This window comes from Halichoerus grypus, chromosome 15, assembly GCF_964656455.1.
Source record: "Halichoerus grypus chromosome 15, mHalGry1.hap1.1, whole genome shotgun sequence".
In the NCBI taxonomy this organism is placed as follows: Eukaryota; Metazoa; Chordata; class Mammalia; order Carnivora; family Phocidae; genus Halichoerus; species Halichoerus grypus.
Window position 1 is genome coordinate 50,727,347 of NC_135726.1, and position 23,810 is coordinate 50,751,156.

Genomic DNA, 23,810 nt, shown 5'->3' on the forward strand with positions numbered 1-23,810 from the left:
CTGTCGTCCCCCTGCCTGCTCATCTTTCAACAGTGAATTCAGACATCACCTCCTCCAGGAAGTTTCCTGACCTCCCGGGAGCAGGTTGGGTGCCTCCTCCAGGTCCCCAAGTGCCCTCACTTAGTGCTTGAAAGGCAACATCAAGTGATTAACAGGGAACATTCTAGAGCCAGTCTCAGATTCTAGCACCCACTTCACATGATTGTGTGACTCTGGGCAAGTTACCCACATCTCTGGCAGTTTTGTGGAGTTATTCTTAGAAAATATATTGTAAGCCCTAAGGAGTGATTGTGGAAGCAGATGAAACATCAGCAGCATTCCTGTTGTTGGGCTATTGAATGCAATGGTCTGGTAGGAGCAGGATCCCATGATCCCCAGGGGCAGGGTATAGGTTAGGAGCTATGAATGAATGTAACCCTCAGTCCCCCCCACCTGCACCTGGCGATTGCTAGCCCGAACATCCCGCTCCTCCCTTATCCCATGACTGACTCCCTGCATGCCTACGCATAGGAGGGAGTGTAGGCCTGCTTTACGGCTTCAGGATATTTGCCATCGCTTTGTACTCCTTTCCCATGCTTTGAGACGTCTGTACTTGCTTTTCTGATAAAAAAACAAAATAAAAGCTATGTGCAGAATCCAGCTGCTGCTGCCCTCCCTTGCAGAAGCAGCCCTGCATGGCCGCTCAGATTGCTGAGAACTTTATTTCAGTGCGCGACAACAGTTTTCTTTTAAACATGTATTAATCACTTATTGTGTACCAGGGACTGTTCTGTGTACTTTACAAATAGCAACCTATTCAATCTCACAGCAACCCTATGAGGCAGGGGTTATTTCTACCCATTTTCTGGATGAGGAGGCTGAGGTCCTGAAAGCGTGAATGGCTTGTCAAAGCTCCTGCAATGTAAACAGCAGAGCTGGATCTGAATCAAGGGCGTCAGTGACTACACTATGCTCGTTCCGGGCCTCAGTCTCTTCATCTGGAAAGTGGGGCTAACATTAACAGCGCTCCTGCACAGAGATCTGCAAGGACCATATGAGCGGATTATGAAGGCACCTGGAACAGCGTCTGCCCGTCCTAGCACTCCGTGACCCCAGAGGACTATCATCACTCCCTAGACTGTATCTTCATTCCCTATCTTCATCTTTTCATCATTTCCAGTAATCACGGCCTAACCCCTCCCCTTACTATTTTCCAGGCACTCAAAACAGTGTCTATTTGACCTTCGCAGCAGCCCTCAGGGGGGAATACAATTGTTGCCCTATTTCACAAATGAGGAAATTGAGAGGATCGGAGAGATTGAGTGCTTTACCTCAGGTCACAGAGCTAACAGAGGTAAAGTAAGAATTGACTGGTCTCAGTCAAAGCCACCTTGCCCCAGAGCTTCCCTTTCAGACATAATCACTTAGCAGAGAGAAACTCTATCCCTGGATCTGACATGATGAATATTTCTCAAGTATGTAGGATCTGGGGATTTGGAAGTTGGGCCAGCCAGCCTTGAAGACTGGTCAGACTCCTGAGAAATGCCCTCCCCCACCTCAGCCCCCAGCCACTCCCTATCTGCAGGGCCCCCATCCAGGGCTCAGCCCAACCATGGGGAGCACCCAGGTGTTAAGTCATGAGTTCTCAAATTCCCCAGAAGTACTTCCTCCTGAAGGGAACTCGGTCTGCAGAGAACAGCCTGTGAGAACTCCTGGGCCTCCCACAGGGGCGATGGCCCAGCCTTCTGTCCCCCTGAGGAGGGCCATACCCAAGTGACTGGCGGCTGACCCAGAGAGGGGTTGGCACAGTCCTGCTCAGTTTATAACTGCTCAATGTCCCATTATCTCTTCATCTTTGCCTATATCCCTGGCCCAGGACTCCTGCCCTTTGCTTAGGCTGGTCGTCCCCAGAGTAGGCAAATACAAGGAAAGCCTGCCTGATGCTCCCCGTCCCACTATATCAATGGGAAAGAGAGGCCCAGAGAGAGCCAGCAATTTCCCCAGATGGCACAAAGGCTCTGAAGTCAGGCCCTGGCTGAAGCCGCAGTCTGAAGTCTGATCCCATGCTTCTGGGCCAGTCTGAGGGCCCAGGCGGGAGATGGGAAGTGAAAACCTTCTTCAGGAGCCTGAGGTGGGCTGGTCAGGAGGAAAAGGAAACTCATTTTTACTGAACAACCCATAAAACCCATGGCTCAGCTTTCAGATCTCCCCAGAATCCAGCTTCTCAAGGGTTCTGCCAGCACCATCACCATCTCCTGCTGGGACCACTGCAGCTGCCTCCTCAAGGGGCTCCCTGCTCCTGCCCTCACCCTCCACAGTCTGTTCCCCACACACAGCCAGCCAGAGGGGTCCTATTAACACTACGTCAACTATGTCCTCCCCTGCTCAAAAGCCTCCCAGGCTCCCATCTCACTCAGAATAAAGCCAAAATCCCCACAGTGGCCCATAAGAGCCACCCCCCACCACCACTCCATGATGTGGCCCCATCACTGTTCTCATCCCCTACTTCTTTCCCCCATTGCCTCCCCTCCAGCCACACTGGCCTCTCTATTGTTCTGTAAATATACCAGTCTTGCCTCAGGGCCTTTGCACTTGCTTTCTTTCTGCTCCAAACACTCTTCCCAAAGTACCCACGAGGCCTCCTCCCTCACCTCATTCAGGTTCTTATTCAAATGTCACCTCTTCAGAGGCCTTCCCTGACCACTCTATGTGCACCCAGCTCTCTGTGTTTCCCACTGCCCTGGCTTATTTCTCTCCAGAGCACTCATCACTGTCTGACTTACTCTCTGCTGCCCTGTGTTTGCTGATTATTTGCCTCCCCCTAATGTCAGCTCCGTGAGGGCTGGGATTTCTGTCTGTTTTGTTCACTGTTGTATGCACAGAGCCTAGGACAGTGCCTGGTATACAGTAGGTGCTCAATACATATTTAATGAATGAATGTGTGAGCTCCCGTGCCAAGTAGTCTATCTAATCCAAAGCGAGAGTTTTTATCCCCACGGCACAAAAGCAGGAATGGAGGCTCAAAGAGGCCAGGTCACTTTCCAGCCACACAGCTCACGAGGGGAAGAGGTGGGATTTGGACCCAAGTCTGTCTGATGCTAAAGACCATGTTCTTAACCACCATGCAATACTGCACCTGGATGTGGGGACGAGGCCCAGAGAACATGCCAGTGGTCACCCCCATTGATGTCTCCTAAATTAACCAGGACTCTCTCAAAGGGAAGAAGCAAAGGATATAAGGAGCCAAAGCAAGTCCTCCTGCAAGGAGATCCCTTGACTATCCCTCCCAAGACCTAGATGAAATCTCCTTCTTAGCTGAGGGCAGCGCTGCCCCCTGGTGGCCATTCACCACCACTGCCCCATTGGTGTCCCAGGACACTAGTATTAACAAGGGTAACACTTAACAGGCAAATGCTTAAAATGCCCTAATATGCAGCACCTGGGTGGCTCAGTCGGCTAAGCGTCTGCCTTTGGCTCAGGTCATGATCCCAGGGTCCCGGGAACAGCCCCGCATCGGGCTCCCTGTTCAGCGGGGACAGAGCTATCTCTGTCACTATCTGTTTCTCTCTCTCTCAAATAAATAAAAGAACAAAAAATTCCCTAATATACAAAGACATCCTGAAAAGCAATAGGAAAAAGGAAAACAGCACAATTTTTTAAATGGGCAAAACACACGAATAAGCAATTCCCCAAGGACACCATCCTCAAAGGATCAATAAACTTAGGAAAAGATACCCAGCTTCACCAATGATGGAAATGCAATTTAAAACAATGTTGAGGGGGCACCTAGGTGGCACAGTTGGTTAAGCATCCAACTCTTGGTTTCGGCTCAAGCCATGATCTCAGGGTCCTGGGATTGAGCCCCATCTCGGGCTGCAGGCACTCCGTGTGAAGTCTGCTTGAGATTCACTCTCCCTCTCCTTCTGCCCCTCCCCCCGCTTGCGTTCTAAATTAATTAATTAATTAATTAAAAATCTTTCAAAAAAATGTTGAGGTACCAATGTTCTGTTGAGGTACCAATGTTCATACGCAGATGGGCAATAATAGGGGCATATTAATTATGTCCAGCACTGGGAAAAGAGGCTCATCCAAACGCTGTTAAAGAAAGTAAACTGATAAACTCTCAGGGATGACAGTATTTATTAAAACACATCACATATGAGCCCTTTGGACCCAGAAATTCCAAATTCAGACAGTCTATACAACAGAAATAGTCGCACATGTGGACAAAATATAGGTACCAGGATGTTTGCTGAAGCATTGCTCTTAATTGCAGAGGATTAGAAACAAGTTAAATGCTGATAACAGTGATTAAATAAACTGTAGTAAAAGTTTACTATAAAACAATAGAAAGTCATTAAAACTAAGGTATGGGGGTGCCTGAGTGGCTCAGTCGGTTGAGTGTCTGACTCTTGATTTCGGCTCAGGTCGTGAGATGGAGTCCTACAATGGGCTCCGAGCTCAGTGGGAAGTCTGCTTGAGATTCTCTTTCCCTCTTCCTCTGCCCCTCCACCTGCACACTCACTCTCTCTCTCTCAGTAAAATCTTTTTTAAAAATAAGGTATATTTAGATAGATCCCAAAACATACCATTAATTGGAGAGAAACAAATAACAAAAACAACAGCCCTATGTAAACATATTTTTGAGAGCTCTAGAAAGATCCATACCAAACTAGTATGTGGTACGGTGTACTTCTGTTGGGATTTTTAGCTGCCTGGCATCTGAAACTCTTTCCTGTGTTCGGAGGAACGGGCACCACGTGGATTTTGGCGGTGACTGAGCTCATCCTTCTAACAGAAGCCCCAAAATTCTGATGTCCACTTTTCCAGCCTCCATCAAGTTAGGAAATAGACATATGCTCTGGGTTGAGGCAATGCAACCCACCCTCTCTGGACTTTGAACTGAGAGCTAGTGACTCAAAGACGCAGGACAATGAATCCTTGTGCAGGAAGCAGAGGCACACTGGTGTAGACAGGGTCCAGCACTGGAACATCGAGCTGCGGCTGCCCCCAGCACCCACAGCCTCACCACCACTCTCCACAATTCCGAACCAACTCTGACCTTCACCCCAATTTCTGGTCGTCACAAGGGATTCCAGAAGCCAGGTCACCCACATCTTCTACACTCTAATCCCCATATTCCTGTTCCCAAATCCCACCTCTCATCACAGTTCCTAAAACCTTTCCTCTGTGCTCCCAGAAACTTAGGCTCTCACCAACAGCACTTCTTTCACCCTTTCTTTGCTCCAAGGTAGACCTACTCGCCCCTGGGGCATCCCTTCCTTACAGCCCTCTCAAGGGGCGGCTGTTTTCTCTCCCACAGCTCTTGGCCAGTGTGCCAGGTGGCGGGTGGGTGGCACCCTTGTTCCTCACTGCTGCTCCCAGACCATGTCAGGTCTCCTGGAAGTTTCTCTGGGCTGACCCTGCAGCTCCCTTTTCATCCATCAGCTGCCTGGAGTCTGTTAAGCCCCTCCGTTGGGCTTTCTATTTCAGCTAGTAGATTTTTTCCTAACAAATGCCTCTGGTTGGGTCATTTTTGTGATGTGTCCCTCCAGCTTCATACTTCCGGCAATCCTCTTTCCTCTCCTGGAGGCCATCAGGTTTATCTTCACTTCCTGTACCGTCTGCTCCATTTATTCTGGGGTCTGGAACCGGGGATTCATCTTCTGTTTATTACATGCTTTCAGCTCTCTTAACTCTTTATTCTGCGGTGTTCGTTTTCCTAGAATATATGTGGAGTTGAAGGTAGTCTGTCTGAACTGACGCCAGAGCTGTGTGTCATCAGCGCCTGGCCAGATCAGCTAGCACAGAAGGAATCAAGGAAGTGAGAGATGTCAACAGTCTGGCTTCTGGAAACAGAGGGCTCCGAACACACTGGGTTCAAAGAACGAATTGGAAACACTTCAAAGTATGGACTCTGGGTTTGAATTCCGGCTCAGGCCACTTTTTAGCTGAGTGATCTTGGGCAAGTTACTAGATCTCTCTGAGCCTCCTCCTCATCTGAGAGGGGGATATAACAATATATGTTGATTACAAGGTTGTTAGGCTATTAAAATGGCTGCAAAGTCTTTGTCGCTCCTTCCACGGAGAGGATGGGACTACGACCGACCCCTCCTGGAAGCTGGGCTGGCTTGGGACTGCTTTGACAATAGCATAGGACAGAAGTGACTCATGATTTCCCTGGTGAGATCATAAAGAGGTCATACAGCTACCAACTGGCTTCATTTCTTGTTTCTGGTTGTCACAAGGGGTTCCAGAAGCCTAGGTCACCCACATCTTCTACACTCTACACTCTATACTCTACATTTCTACAAACTTAGCAGCTTAAGAGAATGCGAATGTATTACCTCACAGTTCTGCAAGTCAGAAAGCTCATGTGGCTTGGCACAGCCACATTCCTCCGGGCTCTCAGGGAGAATCCATCCCCTTGCTTTTTCCAGCTTCTAGAGGTGCCTGTGTTCCTTTAGATTCGCTCATGGTCCCTCCTCATGGTGCTCCAACTTCCCTTCTGTCATTCCATCTCCTCTGACTCTGATCCTCCTGCTTTCCTCTTGTAAGAACTCCTATGATTACAATGGGCCCATCCAAATAATCCAAGTGGGTAGCTCCATCTCAGGATCCTTGACTCAATCACGTCTGCAAAGTCCCTCTTGCCACATGAGGTAACATATTCACCGGTTCAAGGGGTGAGGATGTGGACATCTTTAGGGGAGCATTATTCAGCCTGCCTCTCCGTGCCTCAGTCTTCTCGCCCTTGAAATGGGGATAATAGTCGTACCCACCTCTGAGGTTGTTGTGATGATTAAATGAGATCATATGTGCTTGGAGGTGGTCTGGCACTAGAGAGGGCTCAGAAGTATTAGCTGTTGGCTTAATTTAGAATCCCTCAGAAGATGACTCTGAGACTTCCTAGTTAATCTGGGAAGTTCAAGAAACAGTGATGGGGGGGATGATACAGAGAAGAGAGGATAGATTAAAAAGGGTGGCCGCTATCCAGCTGCCACGGCAGGTAACCAGAGCTCAAGCCTGTAGGGAGACTCTGGGAAGCAGGGCAGGCGCACACCCAAGGAGCAAGGGCGCTGGGATATTTGTGCTCCAATTTCTCTCAGGCTTTACTGAGGGCTGTTTCCGTAGGGTGCTAGCTCAGTGGCACTCCCAGTCTGGCCCATACAGGCAGAGTGATCTTCTGTGGTTCCAGAAAACAGCCCACAGGTACCAAGATGCACGCTGGAAGTCCACTAGAGTGCCACGGAACATCCGAAGGACATGGGCAGGGCTGTGAGAGCACCAGCTGCAGCTGTTTTTATTATACCCAGCTACATGGGATAAAAATTCATGTGAGCTGTGTGAGGTGACCCGAGGTCGTGGAGGAGAGTGGTCACATCCAGCTGGGGTTGCTAAAGGCACAGCCCCCCAAATCTGAGCGCCCACCAAGGCTACTCGAGCCTTCAGAGGTAGGGGACTCCCAAAGACAGCAGGGAGCTTTTGTGCCATGGGTCACCCCCACCTCATCCCCTTGACCATAAGGCATGAAAGACGCCCCAGTGGGCAGTGGCCAAAGCAAGTCAGGGCCCCCGAGGAGGCCGATGAACTGCCAACACCCTGCCGGCCTCAAGAGGCGGGAATGTCCAACGTGAAGTGGTTCAAGTGGAAAGGGATTTATTGTCAGAAGATCAGAGGGTGCCTCCAAATTAAAGGCAGGACAGGGCTGGGTCTCATGGGCCTGAGTAGCCAGGGCCCCCAAGCCCTCAGTGTAGCTTCTCCCCTTTCCCTAAAGTCAGACGAACTACTTCACACCCCACACGCTTCACACCCACACATTGTGTGACCTCCCTCGCACTGCTTCCTCATCTGGTTCTCATATACAAGAGTGATGACACTAACTTTCCCTCCTGAAGGAAAGCTGCCTGGCCCAAGTGTGGCTTGGTGTGTGTTGTTCCACACGCGGTACATATGTTGCATATGGATAGAATATATAGTTATATATGTTATATGTTTATTATCAGCATTCTCTCCAGCTCTGTCCCCCAAGGGAGAAAATGGCTGTCGCAGGTCCCTGACTTCATGTCTCAAAGCGAGCCGCCAGAGGGCGCCCAACTCTCTGGTTTCAAATCCCGGGAACAAGTTCTCCCGGTTGAAGCCGGCTGGTGCCAATCTTGGACATTCCAAGGCCTCTTTTCTGGAATGTTCGTGGAAATGGAATCAGATGTTATGTGGTCTTTCGTGTTCAGCTTCTTTTGCTCAGCATCATGAATTTGAGATTCATCCCAATTGCTGTGTGGATCAAGAATTCATTCTAATTTTTTAATTTAAAATCAATTAATTAACATACAGTGTATTCTTAGTTTCAGGGGTAGAGTTCAGTGATTTGTCAGTTGCATATAACACCCAGTGCTCATCACATCACGTGCCCTCCTTAATGCCCGTCACCCAGTTACCCCATCCCCCTCCAGCAACCCTCAGTTCGTTCCCTAGAGTTAAGACTCTCTCATGGTTTGTCTCCCTCTCTGGTTTATATTTTATCGCCAAGTGGTGTTCCACTGCGTGGATGATTGACAATTCGTTTCTCCATCTTCTAATGGACCTTGGATTACTTCCAGGGGGGCTGTCATAAATAATGCTCCCAAACATTCATTCTCAGGTCTGTGTGTGAACGCCCAGTCTTGGCTTTGAACTGTGGGTCTGCTATTTGGGGGACAGCCCCACCATCAATGACTGAGCTTGTCGGGGCTCCTGGAGTCTGGATATTTCTGCTCAACACAGGATTCTCTAAGGGGCTGTCTTGCTCCGGAGCTCCTCGCTGGTGGCTGGGGCGTCAGCACAGCTGAGTGTCGTCTGCTCCCCCGGTTCCTTTCCTGTCACAGGTGTGTCTCCCGCCCAGACCTCTTGCACAGCTCACTCGGTCTCAATGTCTGCTTTCTAGAGAACCCAGCATAAGGCTCACATGTGAAGTGCTTAAAAGAGTACCCAGCAAACAGTAAGTGTGCTGAAAGCATTGGTTTATCATTGTGATTTTTATGCAGAAAGAGGCACACAGATTCCGGGGCTGGGGGCCTGGGTTCAGTTTCAGTGCATGAGAGCCCCCTCAGAGGGGAGAGCGACAGTGCTTGGGCCTGCCCCACCTGGGCCAACCCACTGAGGGCTTTTCAGGGGCCCCAATGGCTCAGTCATGAAGGAGGAGGGCGTGAGGAGGAAAGGGGTCAGAAGCACAAGCAGGGAAAATAGGAGAGAATTCCCCACGCTCTTTGTTCTGACCTCAGCTCCCAGCCTGGAGCTCTTGTCACTGGGGGAGGCAAGAATCTTTAAAACAATCTGAGTTTTCATGATGAAATAGGGCTAGATACCTTTATTACTGAACCGAGACAGCTCTTGGGACAAAAGGTAGCATCAAGCCCTTTTATTACCAAAGAGGATCTGAAAGAAAAGAGCCCTGCCTAACGTTTCGTCCAAGGGGCATGGAAGAATTGGCTGTCACAGCAGCCTACGTGGACGGGGAGGAATGAACAGATGTGGGGTCGGCTTGTGTCCCTGGAGTCCTGACCCCTCCACCTGGGAGACATAGCAGTTCCGCAGTTAAGAGTGGAGGCCCTGCCCCTCCCTGAATATTTCGGGCGTCACCGAAATATTAGGTGGGACAGATCAACTAGGCAGGGGCTGAGGGGGAGCCTCGAGGCCCGGAGCAGGGAGTTAGAGCCCGTCAGGGGTGAAGGGGGCATCCACGTGTGGGGGCAGGGGACAGGCATGGGGGAGGGTTACAGACAACACACAAGAGGGCTGATCAAGTACGCAAATGAATTCAGGATTTGGGAGCTGGGTTCCTGGCTGTCAGAGCAGGGAGGCACAAAGGAAGCAAGAGAGAGAAAACCGGCAGAACACCATGGTCCTGGCTGGGACCAGAGGCTTCAGGGTAAACCAGAGGTTTTCAACAGGTACTCAGAGTAACAGAAGTCAAGGCCGACATAAATGTGTACTAAGTGACCCAGAGCGAGCAGACCCTCACCTCCAAGTACCATTAACCACTCAAAGGAACTGGGGCTCTTTGAGGATATGGCTCATTCTGAGGCCAGGGCAGTGCAAGTTCAAAGTGAGCCTGGAACATCTTATCGTGCCAGAAAGTAAAGACGTCCGCAAGGAGAGATGCGACCACATGGACAGGATGCAGAAGCCAGCTGAACTCTTCTGGGCACATAAGGGATCATTTTAGCATCAAAATAAATAGCATATATTCATTGCTAAGGGCTGATGTAACAAAGGACCACTGACTGAGGGACTCAAACAACAGAAACGGGTTGGCCCAGATCAAGGTCTATTCCTTCTGAGGCTGCAAGGGAGAATCCGTTCTCTGCCTCACTCTCGGCTCCTGGTGACTTGAAGATAGTCTTTGGTGTGTAAAAGCATCCCCTCGACCTCTACCTTCATCTTCACATGGCGTTCTCCCATGGGCGTGTCCGTGTCCAAATTTCCCCTTTTTAGAAGGACACCAGTCATACTGGGTTAGGGACCCACCCCACTCCAGTATGACCTCATCATAATTCATCCTATTTGCAATGACGCTATTTCCAAATAAGGTCACATTTTGAGGCATGAGAGAGTTAGGACTTCCACAGACGAACTTGGGGCAGGGGGCAGGACACAATTCAACCCTCAACAGATAGTAACAGATATAAGGCACTGAATAAAATAGGAAGCCATGAGTTCATACTGCTATATAAACAAACACTGATTAATAAAATTAACAAAGTGAAAGTATGATAAGGAATAGGATATTTACAGTCTCAGAATAGCTCCCCGTGAATTATTAATTCATTACAAAGTGGGAAAGGGGAACCTTTAAAGAGGCCCTATCTCCAAAAATATCACATTGAGGGTTATGGTTTCAATATATGAAATTGGGGGTGACATGATTTGGGCTGTAACAGCTCCCTTGTCCCCGAAGACAGGAGCTCAGAGGCAATGATTTTCAGCAAGTGGTTCCTGGAGGTCCCCAGCAGGACCTCCCAGCCCACTGCCCACAGACATACCCTGCTCATGTCAACCACCCCCCAGGGTTGCCTCCCTCCCTCTCCTTCCCCACCCCCTACAGGTGCCTCCTGGGAGTACACAACCAACTCAGCCATGGGCACTGGAAGCCTGGTCACAGGAGCTGCTGCTGGGGCCCCAAACTCGCCAAGTGTCCCAACTCCAGCCCTGGCCTGGGCGCCCAGCTGCAGGCAGAGGAGGGGCCTGATGTCAGGGTCCCTTGGGGCCAGGGGTGGGGCCTGCCTGGGCAACTTCAGAATCCCAGTATGGATACCACAGTCTCTTTCCCAGGGAATTTGGGGTTGAAACCAAAAGATTCTAGCTCAGCCTCTTGAAGAAAGGCTCTGGAAAGGGGCACTGGGGGCAGCCTCCTTTCCCCATTTTGGGCACTAAGAGGCAGAGGAAGCAGATTTGCAGGAAAGAAGGAGAAAGGTGAGCAGAGGGACGCAGAGGCGAAGTAGCTGAGGCTTTAATGAGGCTCCGGCTCTGTCTGCTTTCTCTTCTGAGCCCTCTCAAAACATGCACTGTATCCTATGACATTTTTTTTGTTTTGTTTTGGTGGGGTTTTTTTTTTTTTTTGCTTTAAAGTGTCCTGGGTTGGTGTCCCAGTCACTACTGGTGCCTAAAGAATGATCCCCACACTGAGCAGCTTGAAAACAACCACGATCCTGTCTCCCAATCTCTATGGTCAGGAATTCAGGAAGGGGCTCAGGGTCCCGCGGGTGGGTGAGATAATCGTTCGTTGTGTAAGCCACGACACTTGGGGCCAACGCGTTACACAACGATAGGTAACAAACACACCTAGAAAGCAGCAGAGCTGGGACTTGGACTGAGCTGTGACTGCGATTGGTGTCTTCTTCCTTAGAGAACATTGAAGCTCCAGGCCCAGGTAGGGCTGGGAAGACTTAGCGGGGTGGGCGGGGGGTGTTGCAGGAGGTGATGGTTGTGGGAAAGCAGATTTAATTCCTGAAAGGGGAAGATAAAAGTTTTGTGAACCAGCCTGAGCCACAGAAACAAGACAGATGGACACGCAAGAGTACAGAAGGTAGTCTGACTCCCCCGTTTCCTTGGGAAAGCTTTTCGGTTTTAGTATTTGTGTGTGTGTGTGTGTGTGTGTGTGTGTGTAAACGGTTTTAGTATTTGTGTGTGTGTTTGTGTGTTTGGGCTTTTTGGTAATTCTACCCAACTTTTATTTTATTTTATTTTATTTTTTTTAAAGATTTTATTTATTTATTTGAGACAGAGAGAATGAGAGAGGGAGAGCACATGAGAGGGGGAGGGTCAGAGGGAGAAGCAGGCTCCTTGCTGAGCAGGGAGCCCGATGCGGGACTCGATCCAGGGACTCCAGGATCATGACCTGAGCCGAAGGCAGTCGCTTAACCAACTGAGCCACCCAGGCGCCCTACCCAACTTTTAATTATGAAAAATTTCAAACCTACTGACAAGAGTAGTAAAATGAACATCTATATCCCTTTACCTAAATACACAACATTATGCCACATTTGCTTTACCACACTCCCAAATTTTCCTAATGCACTTAGAGAAAAGTATGCAAGAGCTAGATACACAGCTCACATTCTTGCAAATACCAACATAAGTATGAGCCAGAACCCTACCAGCGACAGGGGCTGACTGACCTTTTGTCCCTCCCAGTCACCACCCCCACTGCCCCACCAGGCAACTACCAGTATGACTGTCACACCATATTGATGAGGCAAATCTGAAATGAGATTGTTCATCTATGGGGGAGGGTCAGATTCCCTGGAGTCAGAAAAAAAAGATCTTCAGGCCTCTCTCCAAGATGAAAATGCAGGCACACACCACATTTGGCACTCGATTTGGAAAGATGCCCAGCCCTGAGGCTCATCTGGGCAAGAGCACAAGCAGGTGGAGCTGGGTGGAGGGGGAGTGTGGGGGTTGCTGGGAGACCCTGGGCTCAGGCAGCTCTGCATGTGGGCCCCGGGGAAAGAGGCAAGGCCAGGGATCCCGGGCCTCCTCCTTCCCCAGGAATCCAGCTCCTCTCTCCAGCTCCCCTATGCAAGCACCCAGATGAAGCATCTTCTGCATGAATGGCAGCTTTGTCTCCAAGATTCCATCACTGTGGGCGGTGGTGTCGGGAACAGCTGTGAGCAAGCCAAGGCGGCTGTGATGACAGATGAGGTTGTGAGCACACGTGGGACGTTTTAAAATGTAAATTTTACTTTCATTCAGGTAGGATCAGGCCAACAGATCAGGAGATTGCCGCTAAAGAAACAGTTTGTTACTCACACTTCCCAGGAAGGGCCACATGAAAGAACATGGAGGTTGGTCTCCGTGGGAAGGGAGGGGAGGGGAGGGGAGTGAGAGAGGGTATTTATTTATTTATTTTTTTTTTCTTTTTACAGGAGGAAATGGGTAGAGTAGGGTAAAGCAGGCTCAGTGGGTTTTAAATTGGCTAGTTTGAATCATTTCAGCAGGCTCTGGGGTGTAGGGTCAGTCCCTAGTTGTCTGGTACCTGGCCCTGGGATGATTCAGACAGGGAGAGTGGCCGAAAACAAAGAAGCTGGTCCAGGTTGATTAGTTTGCATAGGAAAGGCAACAGGCAAGCTTTTTGCCGTCTCTAGGAATCACTTAACCCTGGGAAATGGAACCCTCCAGGATCAGCAAGGCCCCAATGCTTCCTAATACTGAAATATGAAGAACGTGGCTCATCCAGTTCACAAACCAAGAACTCTCCGAAGTGCTTTCTGTGGATTAGTTCTTTTGGCCCTCATAGCAAAATCAGGCGGCATGAGAAAGCTTATCTGATAAAGATGTGGGGAATACTTCCTGCAAACTGACAAGTGAGGTTTATTGATGCGGCGGCAAGGGAGCTCGAATCCCCATCAGGAGTCTCCTCCAAAGGAAAGACACAAGGCTAGATGTGAGGATGGCAGAAGGGAAGTGATATTGAAAGGACAGGGTGTTTTGATGGGCAAAGAGAAAGGCAGGGCTGCGAGGAAGGGGGTTCATAAGGTCTAGGCCGTGAAGAGGTCTCGGTGCCCCGTTTCCTTAGAAGCTACAAAATTAGGCTAAGTGTGCAAGACTGAGTCCAGAAATCCCTTATCGGAGGCTCTGAACCTGGGTTGGAAATCGAGGCTGTCTCTGTGTTGATGGGGTTCAGGACATGTCACCACCCCAATATGGCACCTTAGCATATTAAATATGCTAAGCTGAAGGAATTTTAAGAAATGGCAGAAGCAGGAAGGTCACACTCACCCTTCTTCCCTGAAACAGGTCATAAAACTCCCACATGAAAGGTCCCCTCCCAGGAGGAAAGGTGTCTCATCACCAGAGACAGGGCCGAGAAATCTGCATAAACAAAGCTTATTAATGCACCCCCCTATCTTCCTGGCTTCTTCACCACTGACTCCCCCTAGCCCCAGCTGACCTGTGTGTGCTCAGTTCTTCACACATTTGTTTTGTCCATAGCGTATAAAAGCTGCCTGTTCTGGGCACGTCTCTGGGTCTTCATTTGGGGAGGAGGCATTAATCAGAAATAACAAGCGGCGTCTGAGAAACAAACCATAAACCAATTACTCTGAGGCAGTGCGTGGTCACCGACAGCTCCTACCCAGCTGGGTCTCATGGGGGTCTGCAGGGGGCTCCTCTGGCAGTTACTTCTGCGTTTCTCCCGTGGGTGGAGATACGGAACACACAGTGGGCCTCCGTCTCAATCTGCGGGCACAAGGTTTTGTTTCTCAGAGGCAAGTGAGGGTGGGACAGACTGGCTGCACCCAGAGGTCTAGACTGTGACAGACACCGCATCCATCTGGCGCTCAGACTAAAGTCAAGCAGCCCACAGCTGCTGGGGAATTTGCTGAAAGCCGGCGCCCACCGGATGGATTAGCCAAAGATCCACAACCCGCCCCAAAATAGTTTACTTAAAATTCACCGCATCGTGAAAGGGGTTTTTCATTCCTTAATTTTTGTGTTCTTCTAAGTATTTTAAAGACAAAAAAAAAAAAAAAAACAGTGTGATAAGATCTGTCCTGAATTAGTAGTATTGTCCCAACATCGATTTCCTGATTTTAACACTGGACCAGATGGACTTAACAGGTCTATTTAGAAAAAAAAAAAAAAAAATTCCTGATTTTGACAAGGTAGTACAGTTATATAAAATACGATCACTGGGGAAAGCCGGGTGTGATACAATAAAAACTAAATATTGGTCTTTGTTCTGGGTTCCTGGTACACAGGTTCTAAAAGCGTTGGGACTCTCCAGAGTGCTCGAGTGTCTCCTGCATGCCAATAATGTGGCTGGGGGCCTTCAGGATGCTGGTCGCCAGAAAGACCGAGACATGGTCAGAGGGCTGGAACTCTCAGCCCCACCCCGGACATCCGGGGAGGAGAGAGGGGCTGGAGGTTGACTTCATCACCAGTGGCCAGTGGTTTAATCAATCGTGCCTACATAATGCAACCTACATAAAAACCCTAAACACGAGGGTTCGGAGAGCTTCGGGGTTGGTGAACACACTGAGGTTCCAGAAGGGTGGGGCACTGAGAGAGGGCACGGAAGCTCTGTGCACTGCCCCCCATACCTTGCCCCCTGCATCTTTTCCATTTGGCTATTCCTGAGCCGCATCCTTTATAATAAACCAGAAAAATGCATGTTTAAGTGCTTCCCCGAGTTTTGTGATCATTCTAGCAAATTACTGAACCTGAAAGGGAAGAGGACTGTGAAAGCCCCCCCAACTTTGTAGCCAAGTTGGACAGAAGTGTGGGTACCCTGGGGACTCAGTGCTTGGGACTGGCATCTAAAGTGGGGGCCGTCTTGTGGAACTGAACCCTTCACCCGTGGGGTCTTACGCGAACTCCGGGTGCTTAGTGCCAGAGTTGGATTGCAGGACACTCGGTTAGTGGTGGAGAATCAGACAACTGGTTGCTGGTGTGAGAAAAGAAACGCACACGCTTGCTGTCAGAAGTGCTGGAAATAAAAACATCCCACTGGGTGAAGGGTGTATGCAGAACTCCCAGTCCTGTTTTTGTAACTCCTTTTGAGCCTTAAACTATTTCAATAGGCAAAGTTACAATTTAAAAAAAAAACAACGTGAAGGGTGCTTGGATTTAATTTTGCCTTTACAGCAAACATTTTTTTTTTTCAAAATCTGCTGAGCCTTTCAGAGGATGGGATTATGGTGTACGCTTGTGGCTCTCTTCTAGTTTATCAACTTTGGCAAGACTTTGTGGCCTTTCCAGGCCATTTACCTAAGCACCTTTTCTTTCTTTTTTTAAGATTTTTTTAATTTACTTATTTATTTATTTATTTGAGAGACAGAGAGAGAGAGAGAGGGAGATTAAGCACAAGCAGGGGGAGTGGCAGAAGTAGAGAGCAGACTCCCTGCTGAGCAGGAAGCCGAGTATGGGGTTTGATCCCAGGACCCTGGGATCATGACCTGAGCTGAAGGTAGACACTTAACCGGCTGAGCCACCCAGGCGCCCCAGCACCTTTTCTTTCTAAAACAAAAACTAAGTTTTATTTTCATGGTCCACCCGATGTGATTGAAATTTGACAACACTCAGACCGATGCAAACGCATTCCCGGAGGGGATGAAGGCAAGACAGGCTGCTCGTTAGGAGTCACCTAAGACTTGGAAGCAGAAAGGAAGGAGCCAGAAGCCTACCTCCTTTGGGCATGTCGAGGCACAGTCTGCAGGCCAGCTCAGTCTAAATTGGGATAATGAAAGTGAGCATTTATTGAGTGCTTACTGTGTGCCAGGCACAGTTTTAAGAGCTTTACTGGATGAGTTCATTTAGTCCTCACATCAACCTTACAAAGAAGGTATTGGTATTACCCCATTAGACATGAAGGAACTGAAGCCCAGAGAGGTTCAGTCACTTCCCACGCTCACACAGCCAGTGTGTGGCGAGACAAGAATGTGAACCCCGGCCGGCCCGCACAAGGGCTTTCCTGCCCTCAATACAGAAGCAGCGCCTGGCACAGGCCTGTCTTCAGGTGGTGGCCACAAGACGGGGCCTCGAGGAGAATGAAGAACAGGAAACCTCACTAAAATGGAGGCAGGAGGTTTGGGCAGGGGGAGCTCACGGTCTACCACCCGTGGTCAACTATAGACCCCACAGGAGGAGAGCGACTTGACCTTCCGCGGACTTGACCTTGCACGTGGATGCTACTCCAGCCTGAGGAAGGAACTCTTTCCTCCTCTCCCTCCCCCACCCCTGCCCTGCCACCAGCAACAGCTCAGCCAGGGAGAAGCCACCACACTTTGAACTTCCAGTTTACTGCAATGGACTTTGGTTCCTAACAAGCCTTCCCAACGGACTCCTTCTCTCCTTAAAAAAAGCATGACTCCCCTTTGTTCCCCGGACTTCCCAACGGTTGGTGTGGCCACAGCTCATTTGTCCAAGATTGCAATCCTCTTTTATTCCCGAAAAAAAAAACATATTTTGTTGGTAAATTGGCAGAGGTTTGACTTTTAAGGTTGACGGCCCTTCAGAGGACATCACCAGCCTTCACTGCCAGCAAAGCTGATTCTGGGAGTTTCCATGTCCCTGTGTTTGCCCAGAATCTCCAGTTTCCCTGGAAACAGACTCTGAGACAGGGAGCTGTGTGCAGGAGTCCACCTGGGAGTGCTCCTGGATCCAGGCCTATGAGGCGGTAAGGAAGGCAGGCCTGGTGGAGAGCAAAGCTCATCTGCCCGGGGACAGACAGTGAGGCCTCTGTCCCCGCTGAGCCCACCCCAGTCCCCTGGGGAGCCCTGAGGTTGGGCTGGCCCAAATTGAGGCAAAGGGGTTATTCCGTGTCCCAAAAAAGATGAAGTCATAATTCCCAGTACCTGTGAATGTGACCTTATTTGGAAATAGGGTCTTTGCAGATGGTAAGTTAAGATGAGGTCAATAAGGCGGGCCCTGATCCAATATGACTGTCTTTACAAAAAGGGGAAATTTGGACCCAGGGCTCGAAAGGCAAAGAGGGAACGTGAAGTGAAGACACACGGAGAACACCATCTACAAAGCAAGGAGCTCCTGAGGCTACTAGAGGCCCAGAGAGTGGCCTTCGAACAGACTGCCTCTCCCGGCCCTCAGAAGGAACCAACCCTGCTGACGCCTGGGCTTCAGGCTTCTGGACTCCAGAACTGTGAAGAAATACATTTCTGTTGCTCAAGCCTCCAGCTGGTGGCACTTCGCTATGGGAGGCCCAGGAAAGAAATGCGGGGGGTTGGCTTCTGTGCCCCGCAGTGATCGATGGCTGACCACCTGGGAGGGGCAGGACTGTGGCAGTCCCCTCTGGAAGAGGGTGATCCCCAGGGAGGGAGCCAGCAGGGTGTGTTGGGCAGCCAGGTGGGCGCGCCAACCCTGCAGAGGCGTTCTGGGGGGAGTGCGCAGCCCCCACGTGGGCAGCAGGGCCCCAACCGGTCCTGTAACCTGCAGGAAGTGCCTGTGGGTGTCTTCCTGCTGTCACCCCTCCATTAAGAAGCAAAGATCGCAAATCCATGATCCGAGCACACTCCCTGCTACTTTTTCATAAAATGCACGGCCCTCTGGCTCCAGGGGTCCATTTCCACACTACTGAGAGAGACACAGCTGTAAGACATGGTTCACTCTCCTCTTAAGTCTGGGGCAAGGAGAGCACAGCACAAATAGGATGACACAAGGCGAAGGCCCGCCCAAGGGGATAGCTACACACACTTCGGTCTGTTCGGATGGCAGCATTCTACACAGGATGGGAACAAGCACTCTGGCAGAGGAAACCGTACAAAGTGCTGTTTGTGTGGACTGGAAACTGAACATCAGCATCTTCACGGGGTTCAACAATGCAATTCAACAATGCAACCGTATGAATGAGTCTTGCCGACGTGATGTCGGGCAAAAGGAGTCAGACCCAAGAGCGCACGATGGAGGACTCCGTTTATACGTAAAGTACAAGAGCAGGCAGAGCAAACCCGTGTCCTGGGAGTCATGATGGTGGTTCCTTTTGGGGGGTAATGACTGGGAGGGGGCGCACGGGGGCTGGGAATGGGGCAAATGTTCTGACTTTGATCTGGGTCCTGGTTAAACCTGGTGTGTGCAGTTTGCAAAAATCCATCAAGCTTTACGCTCACGATGGGTGCACATTCCTGCGTCTGTATTATGCCCCATAGATGTCGCTGAACACCACGGGTTAGGGTTGAGAGGCACAGAGAGGGTGCGTCTGGGGGTGTTGCAATCAGTGTCGTGGCAGGAAACAGATGGCCTGCAGACCATCTGAAAAGCACGTAATGGTTTGAGAGCTATGGGCAGGGCTAAGGAAACCAGTCATGGATGTGGTGGCTCAAAGGGACTAACAACAGCCAAGAGGCGTGAAGGAGCAGGGGCGGGGGCGCCAGGACCCAGAAAGAGCCAGAACCGAGGCTGTGGGTGGAGGCCTCCAACAGGCACAAAATGAGTGGAAACTATGTGTAATTCTGTTTCTTGTTGAAGGCACCGTGATCCTCCCAGCAGCCAGACTCACTTCTTTGGGTCCACAATGCCCCCCTCCTCCCAGTGCCACACTTGGCACTTCAGGGGGTACAAAGATGGCTAAGATCCAGGTCCCCCCTAAAGACTCTCACAGCCGAGTGGGGGCAGTGGTAAGAAACTCGCCATCCAGAACACGCTCAGGAGAGCTGGGACAGGCGTGAAAACCACAGAGGACATGGGAGCAGAGTGGAGGCTCCGACCCGCCTGGGGCTGAAGCAAGGCGTTGAGATGGAAGTCACAGCCAGGGGAGTGTGGGAACCAGGCCCAGGGGGGAAAGAACAGAATCTGTGTGAAAATGCAGGAAGTGTGAGCAATCGGGTGTACCAAGTACAGGGGCGACGTGGCCCAAAGAGAGGATGGTGTGGGATCACAGAAGCCACACGGGGACACACAGACCTGATTCTGATTCAGGAGCAAAGATGAGCCACTGAAGGGTTTTAAGTAGAAAAGTGAGACAATGAGTTCTGCATTTTGGCAGGGATAAAGTCAGACCTTCTCACGGAGATCCATGTGATACTGTCCCTCCCAAAGTGGCCCTGACACTGACCCTGTGCCCCCTCTGCTCCCTCCACCAGGATGCCCCTTCCTCCCATGGCCACTCCCCACCCACTCCTGCCAGCTGGAAGGCAGCTGACACTTCGTGGTTGGATGGTGAATGAACGCACGAAGGAAGGAACGAAGACCCATCTTTCTGCACCAAGCAGGAGGCACGCCCCGCCCAGGAGTCCCAGAGCACCGGTTCCCCTCCCTTAGGGCCCTGACAGCACTGGCCTTGTCTCCTTTTCAGGACCATAAATTGCCCAAACACAAACACCGGGCCTGACACATCTGGATGGCCCCCATCCCAGAGGGAATGGACTTTTATTAAATTTCTTCTCCGCACCGGGGACTTTATCCTTGAATAAATACCCTTTATGTGCCTTGAATCATCTCACAACAGAGTGGGGTACGAGTCATCATCACAACACCTTGGAGGAAGAAGCAGGTGTCTGTGCACAAAGCGACTCGCCCACGGCGGAGAAGGTGAGCCCAGGACCTGGAAGTCTGAGCCACCGAGGAACAGGTGCACCTTCTACTGGCCCAGGTTACCTGACAAGGCAGCTTTGCAACTTGCTTTTTGACAGTGTGAAAAATATGCCTTAATGAGAGTATTAACAAAACAGTGTGGAGTGCCACTGGGTGCCCAGGAGCGCTTTCAGGAGAGGTCACTGAGGTTGAATGGTGATGGGTGAGGGAGTGATCACCAGGGGAAGAAAGGACTGCCTTTGGGGAAGGCAAGGAAGATTTGGATGGGGCTTTGAGTGGCACGGAAGAACTGGGATAGCCAGTCAGACCTGGGCATTCCACAGCTACTTAGTGAGCACCTACTATGTGCAGGGCACTGCGCTGGGCCCTGGGGCTGTGGCAGTGAACAAGACAAAGGGCTTGCCCTCAGGAGATAAGTGTCAGGAGGTCTCTCTGGGGAGGAGACACTTGCACAGGGACCCGAAGGAGGTGAGAGAAGGATCTGAGTGCAGATCTCCGGGAGGAGTGTCCAGACATAGGGAGCAGCCAGACAGGAGCTGGACTCGCACCTGCCCACACAGGGGCCATGGTGCAGGTGTGGAGGACCAAAAAGCAAGGAAGGGGGCGCCTGGGTGGCTCAGTTGGTTAAGCGACTGCCTTCGGCTCAGGTCATGATCCTGGAGTCCCTGGATCGAGTCCTGCATCGGGCTCCCTGCTCGGCAGGGAGTCTGCTTCTCCCTCTGACCCTCCCCCCTCTCATGTGCTTGCTCTCTCTCATTCTCTCTCAAATTAAAAAAAAAAAAAAAAAAGCAAGGAAGGTATGCAGGGACCGAGTGAGGACAGAGAGGAGGTGAGGGCAGAAAGCTAACCCGGAGGGAGGGGGTGGCATGTGGGCGTGGTGAGGACCTGCGTCTTACCCTGCCCGCCAGAGAAGGGACAAGATGTGACTTAGGTTTTAATGGGATCCCTGTGGCTGTGAGTGGGGGAAAGACGAAGAGGGACCAGGGCAGGAACAGGGAGACGTGACTGCCATGACCCAGATCACAGGTGCCAGCACTGTGACCAGGGTAGTCCTAGTTTCTCGAAACTGGGACAGCCCAGATGTCCGTCAACAGGGGAACGGAGGGCACCCGGGTGGCTCAGTCGGTTAAGCATCTGCCTTCGGCTCAGGTCATGATCCCAGGGTCCTGGGATCGAGCCCCACATCGGGCTCCTTGTTCAGTGGGGAGTCTGCTTCTCCCTCTGCCTCTGAGCACCACCCCCGCCCCACCACTTGTGCTCTCACTCTCTCTCTCAAATAAATAAAATCTTAAAAAAAAAAAAAAAGAAAAAAACAGGAGACCGGATAAACTTTGTTTGTAAACATAAAAAGGATTACCACACAGTGAGAACAATGAAGGAGCTGCTGCTGATGCAACAATGTGGAGAAAGCTCACAGTAATTATGCTAAGTAAAAGCAGCCAGACAAAAGCAAAGAGTACCTGCAGAGTGATTCCATTTATATAAAAGATGGGAAAATGCAAACTAACCTATAGTGACAGAAAGCTGACCAGCAGTTGCCTGGGGATAGGGGAGGGCGGGGAGCAAGGAAAGCAATGGGAGATTCTGGAGAAATTCTGGAGGGAGAGCTAATGGAATCCTTGACAGATTGGATGGGGGTGTGAGAAGAGCTGCAAATGACCCTATAGGGGCCAAGGGCAGGTGGCCCTAAAATATGCCACTTTGGCATATTGATTCTTTTTTAAGATTTTATTTAGAGAGAGAGAGAGCACGGGCACAAGTAGGGGGAGAGGCAGAAGGAGGGGGAGAAGCAGACTCCCTGCTGAGCAGGGAGCCCAGCTCTGGGCTCAATCCCAGGACCCCGAGATCACGACCTAAGCCAAAGTCAGATGCTTAGCTGACTGAACCACGCAGGTGCCCCTTGATTTTATTTTTATTTTGGGGGGTGCAGAGGGAGAGGAAGGGAGAGAATCCTAAGCAGGCAACATGGGGCTCAATCTCACGCCCCTGAGATCATGATGTGAGCCAAAATCAGGAGTCAGACATTTAACTGACTGAGCCACCCAGGCGCCCCTGGCATATTTTTTTTTTTTTTAAGATTTTTTATTTATTTATTTGAGAGAGAGAGAATGAGAGAGAGCAAGCACATGAGAGGGGGGAGGGTCAGAGGGAGAAGCAGACTCCCTGCCGAGCAGGGAGCCCGATGCGGGACTCGATCCAGGGACTCCAGGATCATGACCTGAGCCGAAGGCAGTCGCTTAACCAACTGAGCCACCCAGGCGCCCTGGCATATTGATTTTAAAGTTACTTAAGAATCGGCCTGTGTAAGAAGGACACTCAGCCCCTCCCCTGGCCCCTGAAAGCAGAAAATAAATGTCCCATGTGATAGGTGCCCTCCCTGTACCAAGAGGTAAAGACATCCTTATTATCACCAGATATAGGAAATTCAGGACCAAGAAGGCTGTTTAAACAATGCTTGTTACTTTTTATTAATTTACTACCCCAGGGCAAATTCTGTTTAGAATTCCTTACTAATTGAAGCTCCCAAAGATAAGCTTTCTTTTTCCTATCAATTCTTCACAGATTTACTGTCTCTTTGTCTAAAAAAAATATAAAAACTGTGTGCCTTGGTCATTTCTTCAGGTCTCAATTTCATCATTGGGCCTTTGTGGGCTCGTAATTAACACTTTGGAGTTTTTTTTTCTCCTGTGAACCTGTCTCATGTCAATTTAATTCTTAGTCCAGCTGGAAGATCTTGAGGGTAGAGAAGAATATTTCCTTCCCTTCAATCCCAACATGTGGGTGACGGGGTAAATGGGGGAGAAAGGGGTCACCACAGAGGTGCACAGAGTGGAGGTGACAAAGTTGAATTCCCACATGGGGGCTTCAGGGGCCTGTGGGTCTGCACATGGCAACTTGCAGGAGACAGGTGAATGGATTGTTCCAGGTCTCAGAAGTGAGGTGGGCATAAGAGAAGAACATTCAGGAAACACAGAGAAGGGAGTGGTGTGCTGGTAAACTATGTACTGTAAAAAAAATATTGGCATATAAGTAGACCCCTGCTGTTCAAGCCTGTGTTGTTGGAGGTCAACTGTAGTTTTCTGAAAAAAAGTAAAAGCCCTCATGTGTCATTCTTGTCAATCCCCGTGGTGTGCATACGCCCACCATGGCTGATTTCAAGCTATGAATGGCTTGTTCATTGAGGAATAGTGAAGAGCTCACCAAGCTAGTAGGAGCAGGCTCCAGAAGCCACTGCAAGGGGCGGAGTCTGAACAACCCTGATAATTAACAACTGACAAGCACCTCCCCTGTCGCAAGGGCACCATGTGCCC